Here is a 16,466-nt window from a genome sequence, read left to right as displayed (position 1 = left end):
GGTGGAAGAGTGTTTTTAATAAACAAAGTTTGAGATCATGAAAGGGCAGTGTAAAGAAAAACCAACTGGAGATGCCGGGGATTCATACATGCGAAGCATGCGCTCTACCACTGAGCTACATCCCCTGTTGATAGCGTAGACTTTTTTTGTGCAACTGGCCCCTTTGATTTCCAGGGCAAGCTGTTCTGCGTTCCACCCTGAAATGTGTTTTTGTTTCTTGTGTGATGCGGTGCATGGAGGGCGAGGTGGCGGAGTTTCTAAGGCGATGCATTGCACTGTGCTCTTCACATGCTGGTTGGAATCCCACCCGTGTCTTTTTTTGGCACGTTTTCCTCCGTGGCTTTGACTCCATTTACCACAACACCTGATAACACTGACTCAGGAAACATCTTCTGGTACCCTCGGTATATTCAGTGTTTGTGCTGAAGATCAGTACATATTTAGTTGGATAGCTTGGGTGAGGGTTATAGTTATAAAAAGAGAAATTACCTAAATAATATTGACATTTATAAATCAAAAGATAGATAGATAGATTGAATGAAAGAAATCAGAAAGGGTTGAGCCTCGCGCACCGGTTGGAATCCCACCTGTGTCGTCTTTTGGCATGTTTTCCTTCGTGGCTTTGGCTCCATCTACCTCGCCTTTCCAGAGTCGCTTGAATGAGTGCAGCGCGGTGGCATTGTTTTTTAGAAGATAGTGTGCATTTACCTTTGGGAGAAGAAGTAAAAGAGGCACTGCTGGGATTTGAACCCAGGATCTCCTGTTTACAAGACAGGTGCTTTAACCAACTAAGCCACAATGCCCCACACTTATCAGCTGTTTGGTGTGCTAAACTGAAGAGCTACAAAACAGTCCCAGGACTGGCCAGTAAGGTTATTTTGTTTTGACAGCTTGCATCAATTTTTCTGACGCCACCTCCCGGTGCTCCATCAGGTGAACTTTTTTTGTGTGTGGTACTTCTGCGACAGGATGCTCAAACCAAATAGGAGAAAAAACCTGCTGGACCACAACATCTGCTACCACTAACTCAGGAAACATCTTCTGGTACTCTCGGTATATTCAGTGTTTCTGCTGAAGATCGGTACATATTTAGTTGGATAGCTTGGGTGAGGGTTATAGTTAGAAAAAGAGAAATTACATAAATAATATTGACATTTATATATCAAAAGATAGATAGATAGATTGATTGAATGAATGAAAGAAACCAGAAAGGCCTGGGTGGTGGAAGAGTGTTTTTAATAAACAAAGTTTGAGATCATGAAAGGGCAGTGTAAAGAAAGACCAACTGGAGATGCCGGGGATTGAACCCGGGGCCTCATACATGCGAAGCATGCGCTCTACCACTGAGCTACATCCCCTGTTGATAGTGTAGACTTTTTTTGTGCAACTGGCCCCTTTGATTTCCAGGGCAAGCTGTTCTGCGTTCCACCCTGAAATGTGTTTTTGTTTCTTGTGTGATGCGGTGCATGGAGGGCGAGGTGGCGGAGTTTCTAAGGCGATGCATTGCACTGTGCTCTTCACATGCTGGTTGGAATCCCACCCGTGTCTTTTTTTGGCACGTTTTCCTCCGTGGCTTTGACTCCATTTACCACAACACCTGATAACACTGACTCAGGAAACATCTTCTGGTACCCTCGGTATATTCAGTGTTTGTGCTGAAGATCAGTACATATTTAGTTGGATAGCTTGGGTGAGGGTTATAGTTAGAAAAAGAGAAATTACCTAAATAATATTGACATTTATAAATCAAAAGATAGATAGATAGATTGAATGAAAGAAATCAGAAAGGGTTGAGCCTCGCGCACCGGTTGGAATCCCACCTGTGTCGTCTTTTGGCATGTTTTCCTTCGTGGCTTTGGCTCCATCTACCTCGCCTTTCCAGAGTCGCTTGAATGAGTGCAGCGCGGTGGCATTGTTTTTTAGAAGATAGTGTGCATTTACCTTTGGGAGAAGAAGTAAAAGAGGCACTGCTGGGATTTGAACCCAGGATCTCCTGTTTACAAGACAGGTGCTTTAACCAACTAAGCCACAATGCCCCACACTTATCAGCTGTTTGGTGTGCTAAACTGAAGAGCTACAAAACAGTCCCAGGACTGGCCAGTAAGGTTATTTTGTTTTGACAGCTTGCATCAATTTTTCTGACGCCACCTCCCGGTGCTCCATCAGGTGAACTTTTTTTGTGTGTGGTACTTCTGCGACAGGATGCTCAAACCAAATAGGAGAAAAAACCTGCTGGACCACAACATCTGCTACCACTAACTCAGGAAACATCTTCTGGTACTCTCGGTATATTCAGTGTTTCTGCTGAAGATCGGTACATATTTAGTTGGATAGCTTGGGTGAGGGTTATAGTTAGAAAAAGAGAAATTACATAAATAATATTGACATTTATATATCAAAAGATAGATAGATAGATAGATTGATTGAATGAATGAAAGAAACCAGAAAGGCCTGGGTGGTGGAAGAGTGTTTTTAATAAACAAAGTTTGAGATCATGAAAGGGCAGTGTAAAGAAAGACCAACTGGAGATGCCGGGGATTGAACCCGGGGCCTCATACATGCGAAGCATGCGCTCTACCACTGAGCTACATCCCCTGTTGATAGTGTAGACTTTTTTTGTGCAACTGGCCCCTTTGATTTCCAGGGCAAGCTGTTCTGCGTTCCACCCTGAAATGTGTTTTTGTTTCTTGTGTGATGCGGTGCATGGAGGGCGAGGTGGCGGAGTTTCTAAGGCGATGCATTGCACTGTGCTCTTCACATGCTGGTTGGAATCCCACCCGTGTCTTTTTTTGGCACGTTTTCCTCCGTGGCTTTGACTCCATTTACCACAACACCTGATAACACTGACTCAGGAAACATCTTCTGGTACCCTCGGTATATTCAGTGTTTGTGCTGAAGATCAGTACATATTTAGTTGGATAGCTTGGGTGAGGGTTATAGTTAGAAAAAGAGAAATTACCTAAATAATATTGACATTTATAAATCAAAAGATAGATAGATAGATTGAATGAAAGAAATCAGAAAGGGTTGAGCCTCGCGCACCGGTTGGAATCCCACCTGTGTCGTCTTTTGGCATGTTTTCCTTCGTGGCTTTGGCTCCATCTACCTCGCCTTTCCAGAGTCGCTTGAATGAGTGCAGCGCGGTGGCATTGTTTTTTAGAAGATAGTGTGCATTTACCTTTGGGAGAAGAAGTAAAAGAGGCACTGCTGGGATTTGAACCCAGGATCTCCTGTTTACAAGACAGGTGCTTTAACCAACTAAGCCACAATGCCCCACACTTATCAGCTGTTTGGTGTGCTAAACTGAAGAGCTACAAAACAGTCCCAGGACTGGCCAGTAAGGTTATTTTGTTTTGACAGCTTGCATCAATTTTTCTGACGCCACCTCCCGGTGCTCCATCAGGTGAACTTTTTTTGTGTGTGGTACTTCTGCGACAGGATGCTCAAACCAAATAGGAGAAAAAACCTGCTGGACCACAACATCTGCTACCACTAACTCAGGAAACATCTTCTGGTACTCTCGGTATATTCAGTGTTTCTGCTGAAGATCGGTACATATTTAGTTGGATAGCTTGGGTGAGGGTTATAGTTAGAAAAAGAGAAATTACATAAATAATATTGACATTTATATATCAATAGATAGATAGATAGATAGATTGATTGAATGAATGAAAGAAACCAGAAAGGCCTGGGTGGTGGAAGAGTGTTTTTAATAAACAAAGTTTGAGATCATGAAAGGGCAGTGTAAAGAAAGACCAACTGGAGATGCCGGGGATTGAACCCGGGGCCTCATACATGCGAAGCATGCGCTCTACCACTGAGCTACATCCCCTGTTGATAGTGTAGACTTTTTTTGTGCAACTGGCCCCTTTGATTTCCAGGGCAAGCTGTTCTGCGTTCCACCCTGAAATGTGTTTTTGTTTCTTGTGTGATGCGGTGCATGGAGGGCGAGGTGGCGGAGTTTCTAAGGCGATGCATTGCACTGTGCTCTTCACATGCTGGTTGGAATCCCACCCGTGTCTTTTTTTGGCACGTTTTCCTCCGTGGCTTTGACTCCATTTACCACAACACCTGATAACACTGACTCAGGAAACATCTTCTGGTACCCTCGGTATATTCAGTGTTTGTGCTGAAGATCAGTACATATTTAGTTGGATAGCTTGGGTGAGGGTTATAGTTAGAAAAAGAGAAATTACCTAAATAATATTGACATTTATAAATCAAAAGATAGATAGATAGATTGAATGAAAGAGAAAGAAATCAGAAAGGGTTGAGCCTCGCGCACCGGTTGGAATCCCACCTGTGTCGTCTTTTGGCATGTTTTCCTTCGTGGCTTTGGCTCCATCTACCTCGCCTTTCCAGAGTCGCTTGAATGAGTGCAGCGCGGTGGCATTGTTTTTTAGAAGATAGTGTGCATTTACCTTTGGGAGAAGAAGTAAAAGAGGCACTGCTGGGATTTGAACCCAGGATCTCCTGTTTACAAGACAGGTGCTTTAACCAACTAAGCCACAATGCCCCACACTTATCAGCTGTTTGGTGTGCTAAACTGAAGAGCTACAAAACAGTCCCAGGACTGGCCAGTAAGGTTATTTTGTTTTGACAGCTTGCATCAATTTTTCTGACGCCACCTCCCGGTGCTCCATCAGGTGAACTTTTTTTGTGTGTGGTACTTCTGCGACAGGATGCTCAAACCAAATAGGAGAAAAAACCTGCTGGACCACAACATCTGCTACCACTAACTCAGGAAACATCTTCTGGTACTCTCGGTATATTCAGTGTTTCTGCTGAAGATCGGTACATATTTAGTTGGATAGCTTGGGTGAGGGTTATAGTTAGAAAAAGAGAAATTACATAAATAATATTGACATTTATATATCAAAAGATAGATAGATAGATAGATTGATTGAATGAATGAAAGAAACCAGAAAGGCCTGGGTGGTGGAAGAGTGTTTTTAATAAACAAAGTTTGAGATCATGAAAGGGCAGTGTAAAGAAAGACCAACTGGAGATGCCGGGGATTGAACCCGGGGCCTCATACATGCGAAGCATGCGCTCTACCACTGAGCTACATCCCCTGTTGATAGTGTAGACTTTTTTTGTGCAACTGGCCCCTTTGATTTCCAGGGCAAGCTGTTCTGCGTTCCACCCTGAAATGTGTTTTTGTTTCTTGTGTGATGCGGTGCATGGAGGGCGAGGTGGCGGAGTTTCTAAGGCGATGCATTGCACTGTGCTCTTCACATGCTGGTTGGAATCCCACCCGTGTCTTTTTTTGGCACGTTTTCCTCCGTGGCTTTGACTCCATTTACCACAACACCTGATAACACTGACTCAGGAAACATCTTCTGGTACCCTCGGTATATTCAGTGTTTGTGCTGAAGATCAGTACATATTTAGTTGGATAGCTTGGGTGAGGGTTATAGTTAGAAAAAGAGAAATTACATAAATAATATTGACATTTATAAATCAAAAGATAGATAGATAGATTGATTGAAAGAAATCAGAAAGGGTTGAGCCTCGCGCACCGGTTGGAATCCCACCTGTGTCGTCTTTTGGCATGTTTTCCTTCGTGGCTTTGGCTCCATCTACCTCGCCTTTCCAGAGTCGCTTGAATGAGTGCAGCGCGGTGGCATTGTTTTTTAGAAGATAGTGTGCATTTACCTTTGGGAGAAGAAGTAAAAGAGGCACTGCTGGGATTTGAACCCAGGATCTCCTGTTTACAAGACAGGTGCTTTAACCAACTAAGCCACAATGCCCCACACTTATCAGCTGTTTGGTGTGCTAAACTGAAGAGCTACAAAAATTTTGTTTTGACAGCTTGCATCAATTTTTCTGACGCCTCCTCCCGGTGCTCCATCAGGTGAACTTTTTTTGTGTGTGGTACTTCTGCGACAGGATGCTCAAACCAAATAGGAGAAAAAACCTGCTGGACCACAACATCTGCTACCACTAACTCAGGAAACATCTTCTGGTACTCTCGGTATATTCAGTGTTTCTGCTGAAGATCGGTACATATTTAGTTGGATAGCTTGGGTGAGGGTTATAGTTAGAAAAAGAGAAATTACATAAATAATATTGACATATATCAAAAGATAGATAGATAGATAGATAGATTGATTGAATGAATGAAAGAAACCAGAAAGGCCTGGGTGGTGGAAGAGTGTTTTTAATAAACAAAGTTTGAGATCATGAAAGGGCAGTGTAAAGAAAGAGCAACTGGAGATGCCGGGGATTGAACCAGGGCCTCATACATGCGAAGCATGCGCTCTACCACTGAGCTACATCCCCTGTTGATAGTGTAGACTTTTTTTGTGCAACTGGCCCCTTTGATTTCCAGGGCAAGCTGTTCTGCGTTCCACCCTGAAATGTGTTTTTGTTTCTTGTGTGATGCGGTGCATGGAGGGCGAGGTGGCGGAGTTTCTAAGGCGATGCATTGCACTGTGCTCTTCACATGCTGGTTGGAATCCCACCCGTGTCTTTTTTTGGCACGTTTTCCTCCGTGGCTTTGACTCCATTTACCACAACACCTGATAACACTGACTCAGGAAACATCTTCTGGTACCCTCGGTATATTCAGTGTTTGTGCTGAACATCAGTACATATTTAGTTGTATAGCTTGGGTGAGGGTTATAGTTATAAAAAGAGAAATTACCTAAATAATATTGACATTTATAAATCAAAAGATAGATAGATAGATTGAATGAAAGAAATCAGAAAGGGTTGAGCCTCGCGCACCGGTTGGAATCCCACCTGTGTCGTCTTTTGGCATGTTTTCCTTCGTGGCTTTGGCTCCATCTACCTCGCCTTTCCAGAGTCGCTTGAATGAGTGCAGCGCGGTGGCATTGTTTTTTAGAAGATAGTGTGCATTTACCTTTGGGAGAAGAAGTAAAAGAGGCACTGCTGGGATTTGAACCCAGGATCTCCTGTTTACAAGACAGGTGCTTTAACCAACTAAGCCACAATGCCCCACACTTATCAGCTGTTTGGTGTGCTAAACTGAAGAGCTACAAAACAGTCCCAGGACTGGCCAGTAAGGTTATTTTGTTTTGACAGCTTGCATCAATTTTTCTGACGCCACCTCCCGGTGCTCCATCAGGTGAACTTTTTTTGTGTGTGGTACTTCTGCGACAGGATGCTCAAACCAAATAGGAGAAAAAACCTGCTGGACCACAACATCTGCTACCACTAACTCAGGAAACATCTTCTGGTACTCTCGGTATATTCAGTGTTTCTGCTGAAGATCGGTACATATTTAGTTGGATAGCTTGGGTGAGGGTTATAGTTAGAAAAAGAGAAATTACATAAATAATATTGACATTTATATATCAAAAGATAGATAGATAGATAGATTGATTGAATGAAAAAGAAACCAGAAAGGCCTGGGTGGTGGAAGAGTGTTTTTAATAAACAAAGTTTGAGATCATGAAAGGGCAGTGTAAAGAAAGACCAACTGGAGATGCCGGGGATTGAACCCGGGGCCTCATACATGCGAAGCATGCGCTCTACCACTGAGCTACATCCCCTGTTGATAGTGTAGACTTTTTTTGTGCAACTGGCCCCTTTGATTTCCAGGGCAAGCTGTTCTGCGTTCCACCCTGAAATGTGTTTTTGTTTCTTGTGTGATGCGGTGCATGGAGGGCGAGGTGGCGGAGTTTCTAAGGCGATGCATTGCACTGTGCTCTTCACATGCTGGTTGGAATCCCACCCGTGTCTTTTTTTGGCACGTTTTCCTCCGTGGCTTTGACTCCATTTACCACAACACCTGATAACACTGACTCAGGAAACATCTGGTACCCTCGGTATATTCAGTGTTTGTGCTGAAGATCAGTACATATTTAGTTGGATAGCTTGGGTGAGGGTTATAGTTATAAAAAGAGAAATTACCTAAATAATATTGACATTTATAAATCAAAAGATAGATAGATAGATTGAATGAAAGAAATCAGAAAGGGTTGAGCCTCGCGCACCGGTTGGAATCCCACCTGTGTCGTCTTTTGGCATGTTTTCCTTCGTGGCTTTGGCTCCATCTACCTCGCCTTTCCAGAGTCGCTTGAATGAGTGCAGCGCGGTGGCATTGTTTTTTAGAAGATAGTGTGCATTTACCTTTGGGAGAAGAAGTAAAAGAGGCACTGCTGGGATTTGAACCCAGGATCTCCTGTTTACAAGACAGGTGCTTTAACCAACTAAGCCACAATGCCCCACACTTAGCAGCTGTTTGGTGTGCTAAACTGAAGAGCTACAAAACAGTCCCAGGACTGGCCAGTAAGGTTATTTTGTTTTGACAGCTTGCATCAATTTTTCTGACGCCTCCTCCCGGTGCTCCATCAGGTGAACTTTTTTTGTGTGTGGTACTTCTGCGACAGGATGCTCAAACCAAATAGGAGAAAAAACCTGCTGGACCACAACATCTGCTACCACTAACTCAGGAAACATCTTCTGGTACTCTCGGTATATTCAGTGTTTCTGCTGAAGATCGGTACATATTTAGTTGGATAGCTTGGGTGAGGGTTATAGTTAGAAAAAGAGAAATTACATAAATAATATTGACATTTATATATCAAAAGATAGATAGATAGATAGATTGATTGAATGAATGAAACCAGAAAGGCCTGGGTGGTGGAAGAGTGTTTTTAATAAACAAAGTTTGAGATCATGAAAGGGCAGTGTAAAGAAATACCAACTGGAGATGCCGGGGATTGAACCCGGGGCCTCACACATGCGAAGCATGCGCTCTACCACTGAGCTACATCCCCTGTTGATAGCTTAGACTTTTTTTGTGCAACTGGCCCCTTTGATTTCCAGGGCAAGCTGTTCTGCGTTCCACCCTGAAATGTGTTTTTGTTTCTTGTGTGATGCGGTGCATGGAGGGCGAGGTGGCGGAGTTTCTAAGGCGATGCATTGCACTGTGCTCTTCACATGCTGGTTGGAATCCCACCCGTGTCTTTTTTTGGCACGTTTTCCTCCGTGGCTTTGACTCCATTTACCACAACACCTGATAACACTGACTCAGGAAACATCTGGTACCCTCGGTATATTCAGTGTTTGTGCTGAAGATCAGTACATATTTAGTTGGATAGCTTGGGTGAGGGTTATAGTTATAAAAAGAGAAATTACCTAAATAATATTGACATTTATAAATCAAAAGATAGATAGATAGATTGAATGAAAGAAATCAGAAAGGGTTGAGCCTCGCGCACCGGTTGGAATCCCACCTGTGTCGTCTTTTGGCATGTTTTCCTTCGTGGCTTTGGCTCCATCTACCTCGCCTTTCCAGAGTCGCTTGAATGAGTGCAGCGCGGTGGCATTGTTTTTTAGAAGATAGTGTGCATTTACCTTTGGGAGAAGAAGTAAAAGAGGCACTGCTGGGATTTGAACCCAGGATCTCCTGTTTACAAGACAGGTGCTTTAACCAACTAAGCCACAATGCCCCACACTTATCAGCTGTTTGGTGTGCTAAACTGAAGAGCTACAAAACAGTCCCAGGACTGGCCAGTAAGGTTATTTTGTTTTGACAGCTTGCATCAATTTTTCTGACGCCACCTCCCGGTGCTCCATCAGGTGAACTTTTTTTGTGTGTGGTACTTCTGCGACAGGATGCTCAAACCAAATAGGAGAAAAAACCTGCTGGACCACAACATCTGCTACCACTAACTCAGGAAACATCTTCTGGTACTCTCGGTATATTCAGTGTTTCTGCTGAAGATCGGTACATATTTAGTTGGATAGCTTGGGTGAGGGTTATAGTTAGAAAAAGAGAAATTACATAAATAATATTGACATTTATATATCAAAAGATAGATAGATAGATAGATTGATTGAATGAATGAAAGAAACCAGAAAGGCCTGGGTGGTGGAAGAGTGTTTTTAATAAACAAAGTTTGAGATCATGAAAGGGCAGTGTAAAGAAAGACCAACTGGAGATGCCGGGGATTGAACCCGGGGCCTCATACATGCGAAGCATGCGCTCTACCACTGAGCTACATCCCCTGTTGATAGTGTAGACTTTTTTTGTGCAACTGGCCCCTTTGATTTCCAGGGCAAGCTGTTCTGCGTTCCACCCTGAAATGTGTTTTTGTTTCTTGTGTGATGCGGTGCATGGAGGGCGAGGTGGCGGAGTTTCTAAGGCGATGCATTGCACTGTGCTCTTCACATGCTGGTTGGAATCCCACCCGTGTCTTTTTTTGGCACGTTTTCCTCCGTGGCTTTGACTCCATTTACCACAACACCTGATAACACTGACTCAGGAAACATCTTCTGGTACCCTCGGTATATTCAGTGTTTGTGCTGAAGATCAGTACATATTTAGTTGGATAGCTTGGGTGAGGGTTATAGTTAGAAAAAGAGAAATTACCTAAATAATATTGACATTTATAAATCAAAAGATAGATAGATAGATTGAATGAAAGAAATCAGAAAGGGTTGAGCCTCGCGCACCGGTTGGAATCCCACCTGTGTCGTCTTTTGGCATGTTTTCCTTCGTGGCTTTGGCTCCATCTACCTCGCCTTTCCAGAGTCGCTTGAATGAGTGCAGCGCGGTGGCATTGTTTTTTAGAAGATAGTGTGCATTTACCTTTGGGAGAAGAAGTAAAAGAGGCACTGCTGGGATTTGAACCCAGGATCTCCTGTTTACAAGACAGGTGCTTTAACCAACTAAGCCACAATGCCCCACACTTATCAGCTGTTTGGTGTGCTAAACTGAAGAGCTACAAAACAGTCCCAGGACTGGCCAGTAAGGTTATTTTGTTTTGACAGCTTGCATCAATTTTTCTGACGCCACCTCCCGGTGCTCCATCAGGTGAACTTTTTTTGTGTGTGGTACTTCTGCGACAGGATGCTCAAACCAAATAGGAGAAAAAACCTGCTGGACCACAACATCTGCTACCACTAACTCAGGAAACATCTTCTGGTACTCTCGGTATATTCAGTGTTTCTGCTGAAGATCGGTACATATTTAGTTGGATAGCTTGGGTGAGGGTTATAGTTAGAAAAAGAGAAATTACATAAATAATATTGACATTTATATATCAAAAGATAGATAGATAGATAGATTGATTGAATGAATGAAAGAAACCAGAAAGGCCTGGGTGGTGGAAGAGTGTTTTTAATAAACAAAGTTTGAGATCATGAAAGGGCAGTGTAAAGAAAGACCAACTGGAGATGCCGGGGATTGAACCCGGGGCCTCATACATGCGAAGCATGCGCTCTACCACTGAGCTACATCCCCTGTTGATAGTGTAGACTTTTTTTGTGCAACTGGCCCCTTTGATTTCCAGGGCAAGCTGTTCTGCGTTCCACCCTGAAATGTGTTTTTGTTTCTTGTGTGATGCGGTGCATGGAGGGCGAGGTGGCGGAGTTTCTAAGGCGATGCATTGCACTGTGCTCTTCACATGCTGGTTGGAATCCCACCCGTGTCTTTTTTTGGCACGTTTTCCTCCGTGGCTTTGACTCCATTTACCACAACACCTGATAACACTGACTCAGGAAACATCTTCTGGTACCCTCGGTATATTCAGTGTTTGTGCTGAAGATCAGTACATATTTAGTTGGATAGCTTGGGTGAGGGTTATAGTTAGAAAAAGAGAAATTACCTAAATAATATTGACATTTATAAATCAAAAGATAGATAGATAGATTGAATGAAAGAAATCAGAAAGGGTTGAGCCTCGCGCACCGGTTGGAATCCCACCTGTGTCGTCTTTTGGCATGTTTTCCTTCGTGGCTTTGGCTCCATCTACCTCGCCTTTCCAGAGTCGCTTGAATGAGTGCAGCGCGGTGGCATTGTTTTTTAGAAGATAGTGTGCATTTACCTTTGGGAGAAGAAGTAAAAGAGGCACTGCTGGGATTTGAACCCAGGATCTCCTGTTTACAAGACAGGTGCTTTAACCAACTAAGCCACAATGCCCCACACTTATCAGCTGTTTGGTGTGCTAAACTGAAGAGCTACAAAACAGTCCCAGGACTGGCCAGTAAGGTTATTTTGTTTTGACAGCTTGCATCAATTTTTCTGACGCCACCTCCCGGTGCTCCATCAGGTGAACTTTTTTTGTGTGTGGTACTTCTGCGACAGGATGCTCAAACCAAATAGGAGAAAAAACCTGCTGGACCACAACATCTGCTACCACTAACTCAGGAAACATCTTCTGGTACTCTCGGTATATTCAGTGTTTCTGCTGAAGATCGGTACATATTTAGTTGGATAGCTTGGGTGAGGGTTATAGTTAGAAAAAGAGAAATTACATAAATAATATTGACATTTATATATCAAAAGATAGATAGATAGATAGATTGATTGAATGAATGAAAGAAACCAGAAAGGCCTGGGTGGTGGAAGAGTGTTTTTAATAAACAAAGTTTGAGATCATGAAAGGGCAGTGTAAAGAAAGACCAACTGGAGATGCCGGGGATTGAACCCGGGGCCTCATACATGCGAAGCATGCGCTCTACCACTGAGCTACATCCCCTGTTGATAGCGTAGACTTTTTTTGTGCAACTGGCCCCTTTGATTTCCAGGGCAAGCTGTTCTGCGTTCCACCCTGAAATGTGTTTTTGTTTCTTGTGTGATGCGGTGCATGGAGGGCGAGGTGGCGGAGTTTCTAAGGCGATGCATTGCACTGTGCTCTTCACATGCTGGTTGGAATCCCACCCGTGTCTTTTTTTGGCACGTTTTCCTCCGTGGCTTTGACTCCATTTACCACAACACCTGATAACACTGACTCAGGAAACATCTTCTGGTACCCTCGGTATATTCAGTGTTTGTGCTGAAGATCAGTACATATTTAGTTGGATAGCTTGGGTGAGGGTTATAGTTAGAAAAAGAGAAATTACCTAAATAATATTGACATTTATAAATCAAAAGATAGATAGATAGATTGAATGAAAGAAATCAGAAAGGGTTGAGCCTCGCGCACCGGTTGGAATCCCACCTGTGTCGTCTTTTGGCATGTTTTCCTTCGTGGCTTTGGCTCCATCTACCTCGCCTTTCCAGAGTCGCTTGAATGAGTGCAGCGCGGTGGCATTGTTTTTTAGAAGATAGTGTGCATTTACCTTTGGGAGAAGAAGTAAAAGAGGCACTGCTGGGATTTGAACCCAGGATCTCCTGTTTACAAGACAGGTGCTTTAACCAACTAAGCCACAATGCCCCACACTTATCAGCTGTTTGGTGTGCTAAACTGAAGAGCTACAAAACAGTCCCAGGACTGGCCAGTAAGGTTATTTTGTTTTGACAGCTTGATCAATTTTTCTGACGCCACCTCCCGGTGCTCCATCAGGTGAACTTTTTTTGTGTGTGGTACTTCTGCGACAGGATGCTCAAACCAAATAGGAGAAAAAACCTGCTGGACCACAACATCTGCTACCACTAACTCAGGAAACATCTTCTGGTACTCTCGGTATATTCAGTGTTTCTGCTGAAGATCGGTACATATTTAGTTGGATAGCTTGGGTGAGGGTTATAGTTAGAAAAAGAGAAATTACATAAATAATATTGACATTTATATATCAAAAGATAGATAATCTCTATTCGGATGTGTTAGACTAATGTCATAAATATGTCTGTCAGAAGCTCTATACCGATAAATCATATATATTATATATACAGAGTATAGATCAAGAGCTTTCATTGTATTTCACGACAGTAACGTGAAACCTTTTATTAATAATAATTCTCATACAGTGATCAACATCTACTTTGATCAATCAATCAGTTGTTTTGAGCCTAATGTTTGTGCTCACATGATCATTAACAAGCCTCCACCCCCATCCCCGTCAGCTGTACACTTTTCCAAAAATCGAACACCCCCAAAATGCTGGTATAGATAAACATACATACAATGTGATGTGTTCTAATGTTTCTTTTTAATTTATTTTTGTTGTTTTAGCCTTGCTGGATTATATATCAAGACCTCACTTTCACCGACGCTCACAGTTGCATGCAGCCTTTGTGCTGAAGGTACATATCATCACCAGGAGCGCCAACATCATGGCAAGTTGTGCCACAGCATTCCACTGATGACTTTCACTCACATTTTCACATGCACAGAGTCACTTTTAAACAGCTGTCAGGAACTGACCCAAACAGATCTTGGTTTAGCAAAGGAGTGTAGTGGTGGCAGTGCTCCTGTGACACTTGAAAACCGTGCACTCATCGCCCTTTGGTAGTTGGCAAACCAGGACACCATGAGGAGTATATGAGTACAGTTTGGAGTGGAATAAAGTACTATCCACTCCATTGTGCATCGGGTAACTGCTGTTATAGAGAGGATGGCTCTGAAGTACACAGAGTGGCCAGAAGGTCATCATATGAACAGCTTTGGATGCCATAGCATTTTTTCTTTTATACAAAACAGTACTTTTAATGATGCTTAAATACCAGAGTTTGAATGATGATGAAGTACCAGAGTTTGAGTCTTGACAAGAGTAACACAACCGATAGAAATGCAAGCAGCACTGCAGGCTCCTCAAAACTAGACCACATCTGCCACCACTTACTGACAAAGACTTCTGACTTGAATGAAGCTCCATAAAGCAGTGGTTTTCAATCCTGGTCCTGGCGACATACTGTGTCAGCTGGTTGTCATTCCAATGGAGCTCAATTGCTTCACCAAATCCTTCATTGAACTAATATAGTAATTAAGCTAGTTAAACCCCTCGGCCATGGTTTATAAACCTGCAGCGCTGTCAGTTCTGGGTGGGTGTACGGAGGAGGGTATGAGAGCGAGCCAGGGGTGAGAGAAATTTAAAAATAACTTGTCCGTGAAGGCTACTGCCGAGCCGGACCTTTATTATTGTGTTCGGGATTGATTTTGTTTAATTGTTTTATTTTTGGGCTCTGTGAGCAGTGTTTTTGTTTAAATATTTTATTAATTTTTAATATATTTAATATATAGACACACACACAATAAATAAAATAAACAACACTTTAAAAAAAATAGCCTACTCAATGACCTTTCTATTATAATTATTTATTATAATAAATTATTCTACATACGTTATTATACACAACTCTGTAAGGTACATGATATAGCTACGTGTGCTCCAAAATTGTTAAACTTGAACAGTGTATTATTTTTTCCTTTGATATTTGCATTGCAAAGAGTGCCACCAGGTGGCCAAGTACCAGTGCAGCCAGTTTCACAAAGCAGCAATAAAGCAGAGCTGTTATACAGTCACAACCATGAAGCCAGTTATTTGAGTTCTTAACTTATTAATATACTTTAATTTTGGGACACACAGATATTTTAAATACAGCTCTGATGAACTTGCATGCACTGAGCTTGTTTAAAACAAACAAAAAAAAGAAACACCACTTTGTGTGTGTGTGCGCGTGGGTGTGTGCGCGTGTGTGTGTGTGTGGGGGGGGGGCATTGGTCAAGTGCATACTTTTAGGAGTTTGAATGTTCTTCACTGTATTTATTTATGTTTTCCTTTTTATAATCCATGTCTCCTGTTTGGAGAGGGGGGGAGGGGGAGGGAAAGGGGGATAGGGGTGGAATGCTCATGTAACAAGACTCACATCGTCTCTTTCTCTGTTGGTAACCCAACACTTCGTTGTCCAAACCTATGCACTTTCACGTGCAGTTTAACATTCCACACATATTTCTACTGTTTGTTTTGTTTTAGATTTTGCTAATTATTACAAATTCTTATCAATACACAACTCTCTTTATCTCTGTATATATATATATATATATATATATATATATATATATATAGTGTCGCGATCCTCACCAGGAGAAGCAGAGTAAAGACAATATGTGTGTGTGTGTATGTGTGTCAGTGTGTCAGTGTGTCAAATGACCTAAGTGTGTGACAAGAACTAAACAAGTACTCTGCGGTAATCCCGTTTGGGGAGATGAGCCATCCGAATCAGATCAAGATGGTGATTATTTTGGGGGATTGAATCAAGTGAACATCATCAAGGAGGTTGTATCTGGGAGTGTGACAAAACAGAAAGTAATCCTTAGTTAATCTGCATTTCTTCTTTTTTTTTTTTTTTTTTAATCCCCACTTGTTTGTGAAAATATCTTCAATTAGAGTTTAATTCTCTTATTTAAACACAGAGGCCTGATGTAAAGCCTAATTAGAGCCCATGCCAGGGCTACCAGACCAGTGTATTTAACTCTGCCAGGATGCACAACAACAATAATGAACTGTTATTACAAATAAACACAGTTTTTTTTTTTTTATATTAGCTTATTTTGTATACTGCACTGTATATTTTAAATAAGAGAACAAAAGATTTTAAATTTTGAACAAATAGCTTGTTTCTTGCAGCTGAAAAAACAGATCTGTGCAATATTAATTGGTCACCTTTTAGGAGTTGTTTAGGTAGCTATAGGGGAGCAATGGTTTGTGAATCAAGTTGAGAACATACTGAACAGAGCTCTGTCTTTCTATTGTCTTGACAATAATGCACCTAAACGGGTTATTTCTGAAAACAGTTCAAACTATCCAATTAAGAAAACAATTTT

General features: G+C 42.2%; 21 non-coding genes across 21 annotated transcripts; all 21 read right to left on the bottom strand.

The window, feature by feature from the left end:
• Nucleotides 1-729: 729 nt before the first annotated feature.
• On the bottom strand, nt 730-803 carry trnat-ugu. The gene has a single exon. It is a non-coding gene; the product is annotated as a tRNA-Thr (tRNA).
• Nucleotides 804-1,286: 483 nt separating this feature from the next.
• On the bottom strand, nt 1,287-1,358 carry trnaa-cgc. Its single transcript has one exon. It is a non-coding gene; the product is annotated as a tRNA-Ala (tRNA).
• Nucleotides 1,359-1,962: 604 nt separating this feature from the next.
• Nucleotides 1,963-2,036, bottom strand: trnat-ugu. The gene has a single exon. It is a non-coding gene; the product is annotated as a tRNA-Thr (tRNA).
• Nucleotides 2,037-2,523: 487 nt separating this feature from the next.
• Nucleotides 2,524-2,595, bottom strand: trnaa-cgc. Its single transcript has one exon. It is a non-coding gene; the product is annotated as a tRNA-Ala (tRNA).
• A 604-nt stretch (nt 2,596-3,199) lies between these two features.
• Nucleotides 3,200-3,273, bottom strand: trnat-ugu. Its single transcript has one exon. It is a non-coding gene; the product is annotated as a tRNA-Thr (tRNA).
• Nucleotides 3,274-3,760: 487 nt separating this feature from the next.
• Nucleotides 3,761-3,832, bottom strand: trnaa-cgc. Its single transcript has one exon. It is a non-coding gene; the product is annotated as a tRNA-Ala (tRNA).
• A 610-nt stretch (nt 3,833-4,442) lies between these two features.
• On the bottom strand, nt 4,443-4,516 carry trnat-ugu. Its single transcript has one exon. It is a non-coding gene; the product is annotated as a tRNA-Thr (tRNA).
• A 487-nt stretch (nt 4,517-5,003) lies between these two features.
• Nucleotides 5,004-5,075, bottom strand: trnaa-cgc. Its single transcript has one exon. It is a non-coding gene; the product is annotated as a tRNA-Ala (tRNA).
• Nucleotides 5,076-5,679: 604 nt separating this feature from the next.
• trnat-ugu lies at nt 5,680-5,753 on the bottom strand. Its single transcript has one exon. It is a non-coding gene; the product is annotated as a tRNA-Thr (tRNA).
• A 461-nt stretch (nt 5,754-6,214) lies between these two features.
• trnaa-cgc lies at nt 6,215-6,285 on the bottom strand. Its single transcript has one exon. It is a non-coding gene; the product is annotated as a tRNA-Ala (tRNA).
• Nucleotides 6,286-6,889: 604 nt separating this feature from the next.
• On the bottom strand, nt 6,890-6,963 carry trnat-ugu. The gene has a single exon. It is a non-coding gene; the product is annotated as a tRNA-Thr (tRNA).
• A 485-nt stretch (nt 6,964-7,448) lies between these two features.
• trnaa-cgc lies at nt 7,449-7,520 on the bottom strand. Its single transcript has one exon. It is a non-coding gene; the product is annotated as a tRNA-Ala (tRNA).
• A 601-nt stretch (nt 7,521-8,121) lies between these two features.
• On the bottom strand, nt 8,122-8,195 carry trnat-ugu. The gene has a single exon. It is a non-coding gene; the product is annotated as a tRNA-Thr (tRNA).
• Nucleotides 8,196-8,678: 483 nt separating this feature from the next.
• On the bottom strand, nt 8,679-8,750 carry trnaa-cgc. Its single transcript has one exon. It is a non-coding gene; the product is annotated as a tRNA-Ala (tRNA).
• Nucleotides 8,751-9,351: 601 nt separating this feature from the next.
• trnat-ugu lies at nt 9,352-9,425 on the bottom strand. The gene has a single exon. It is a non-coding gene; the product is annotated as a tRNA-Thr (tRNA).
• A 487-nt stretch (nt 9,426-9,912) lies between these two features.
• On the bottom strand, nt 9,913-9,984 carry trnaa-cgc. Its single transcript has one exon. It is a non-coding gene; the product is annotated as a tRNA-Ala (tRNA).
• A 604-nt stretch (nt 9,985-10,588) lies between these two features.
• On the bottom strand, nt 10,589-10,662 carry trnat-ugu. Its single transcript has one exon. It is a non-coding gene; the product is annotated as a tRNA-Thr (tRNA).
• A 487-nt stretch (nt 10,663-11,149) lies between these two features.
• Nucleotides 11,150-11,221, bottom strand: trnaa-cgc. Its single transcript has one exon. It is a non-coding gene; the product is annotated as a tRNA-Ala (tRNA).
• Nucleotides 11,222-11,825: 604 nt separating this feature from the next.
• trnat-ugu lies at nt 11,826-11,899 on the bottom strand. Its single transcript has one exon. It is a non-coding gene; the product is annotated as a tRNA-Thr (tRNA).
• Nucleotides 11,900-12,386: 487 nt separating this feature from the next.
• trnaa-cgc lies at nt 12,387-12,458 on the bottom strand. Its single transcript has one exon. It is a non-coding gene; the product is annotated as a tRNA-Ala (tRNA).
• Nucleotides 12,459-13,062: 604 nt separating this feature from the next.
• On the bottom strand, nt 13,063-13,136 carry trnat-ugu. The gene has a single exon. It is a non-coding gene; the product is annotated as a tRNA-Thr (tRNA).
• Between the last annotated feature and the right edge of the window lie 3,330 nt (nt 13,137-16,466).

The sequence above is a fragment of the Polyodon spathula genome, unplaced genomic scaffold (genome assembly GCF_017654505.1).
Source record: "Polyodon spathula isolate WHYD16114869_AA unplaced genomic scaffold, ASM1765450v1 scaffolds_3844, whole genome shotgun sequence".
Classification (NCBI taxonomy): Eukaryota; Metazoa; Chordata; class Actinopteri; order Acipenseriformes; family Polyodontidae; genus Polyodon; species Polyodon spathula.
The sequence above is the reverse complement of the archived record's forward strand: the minus strand, read 5'-3'. Positions and strand labels throughout refer to the sequence as shown.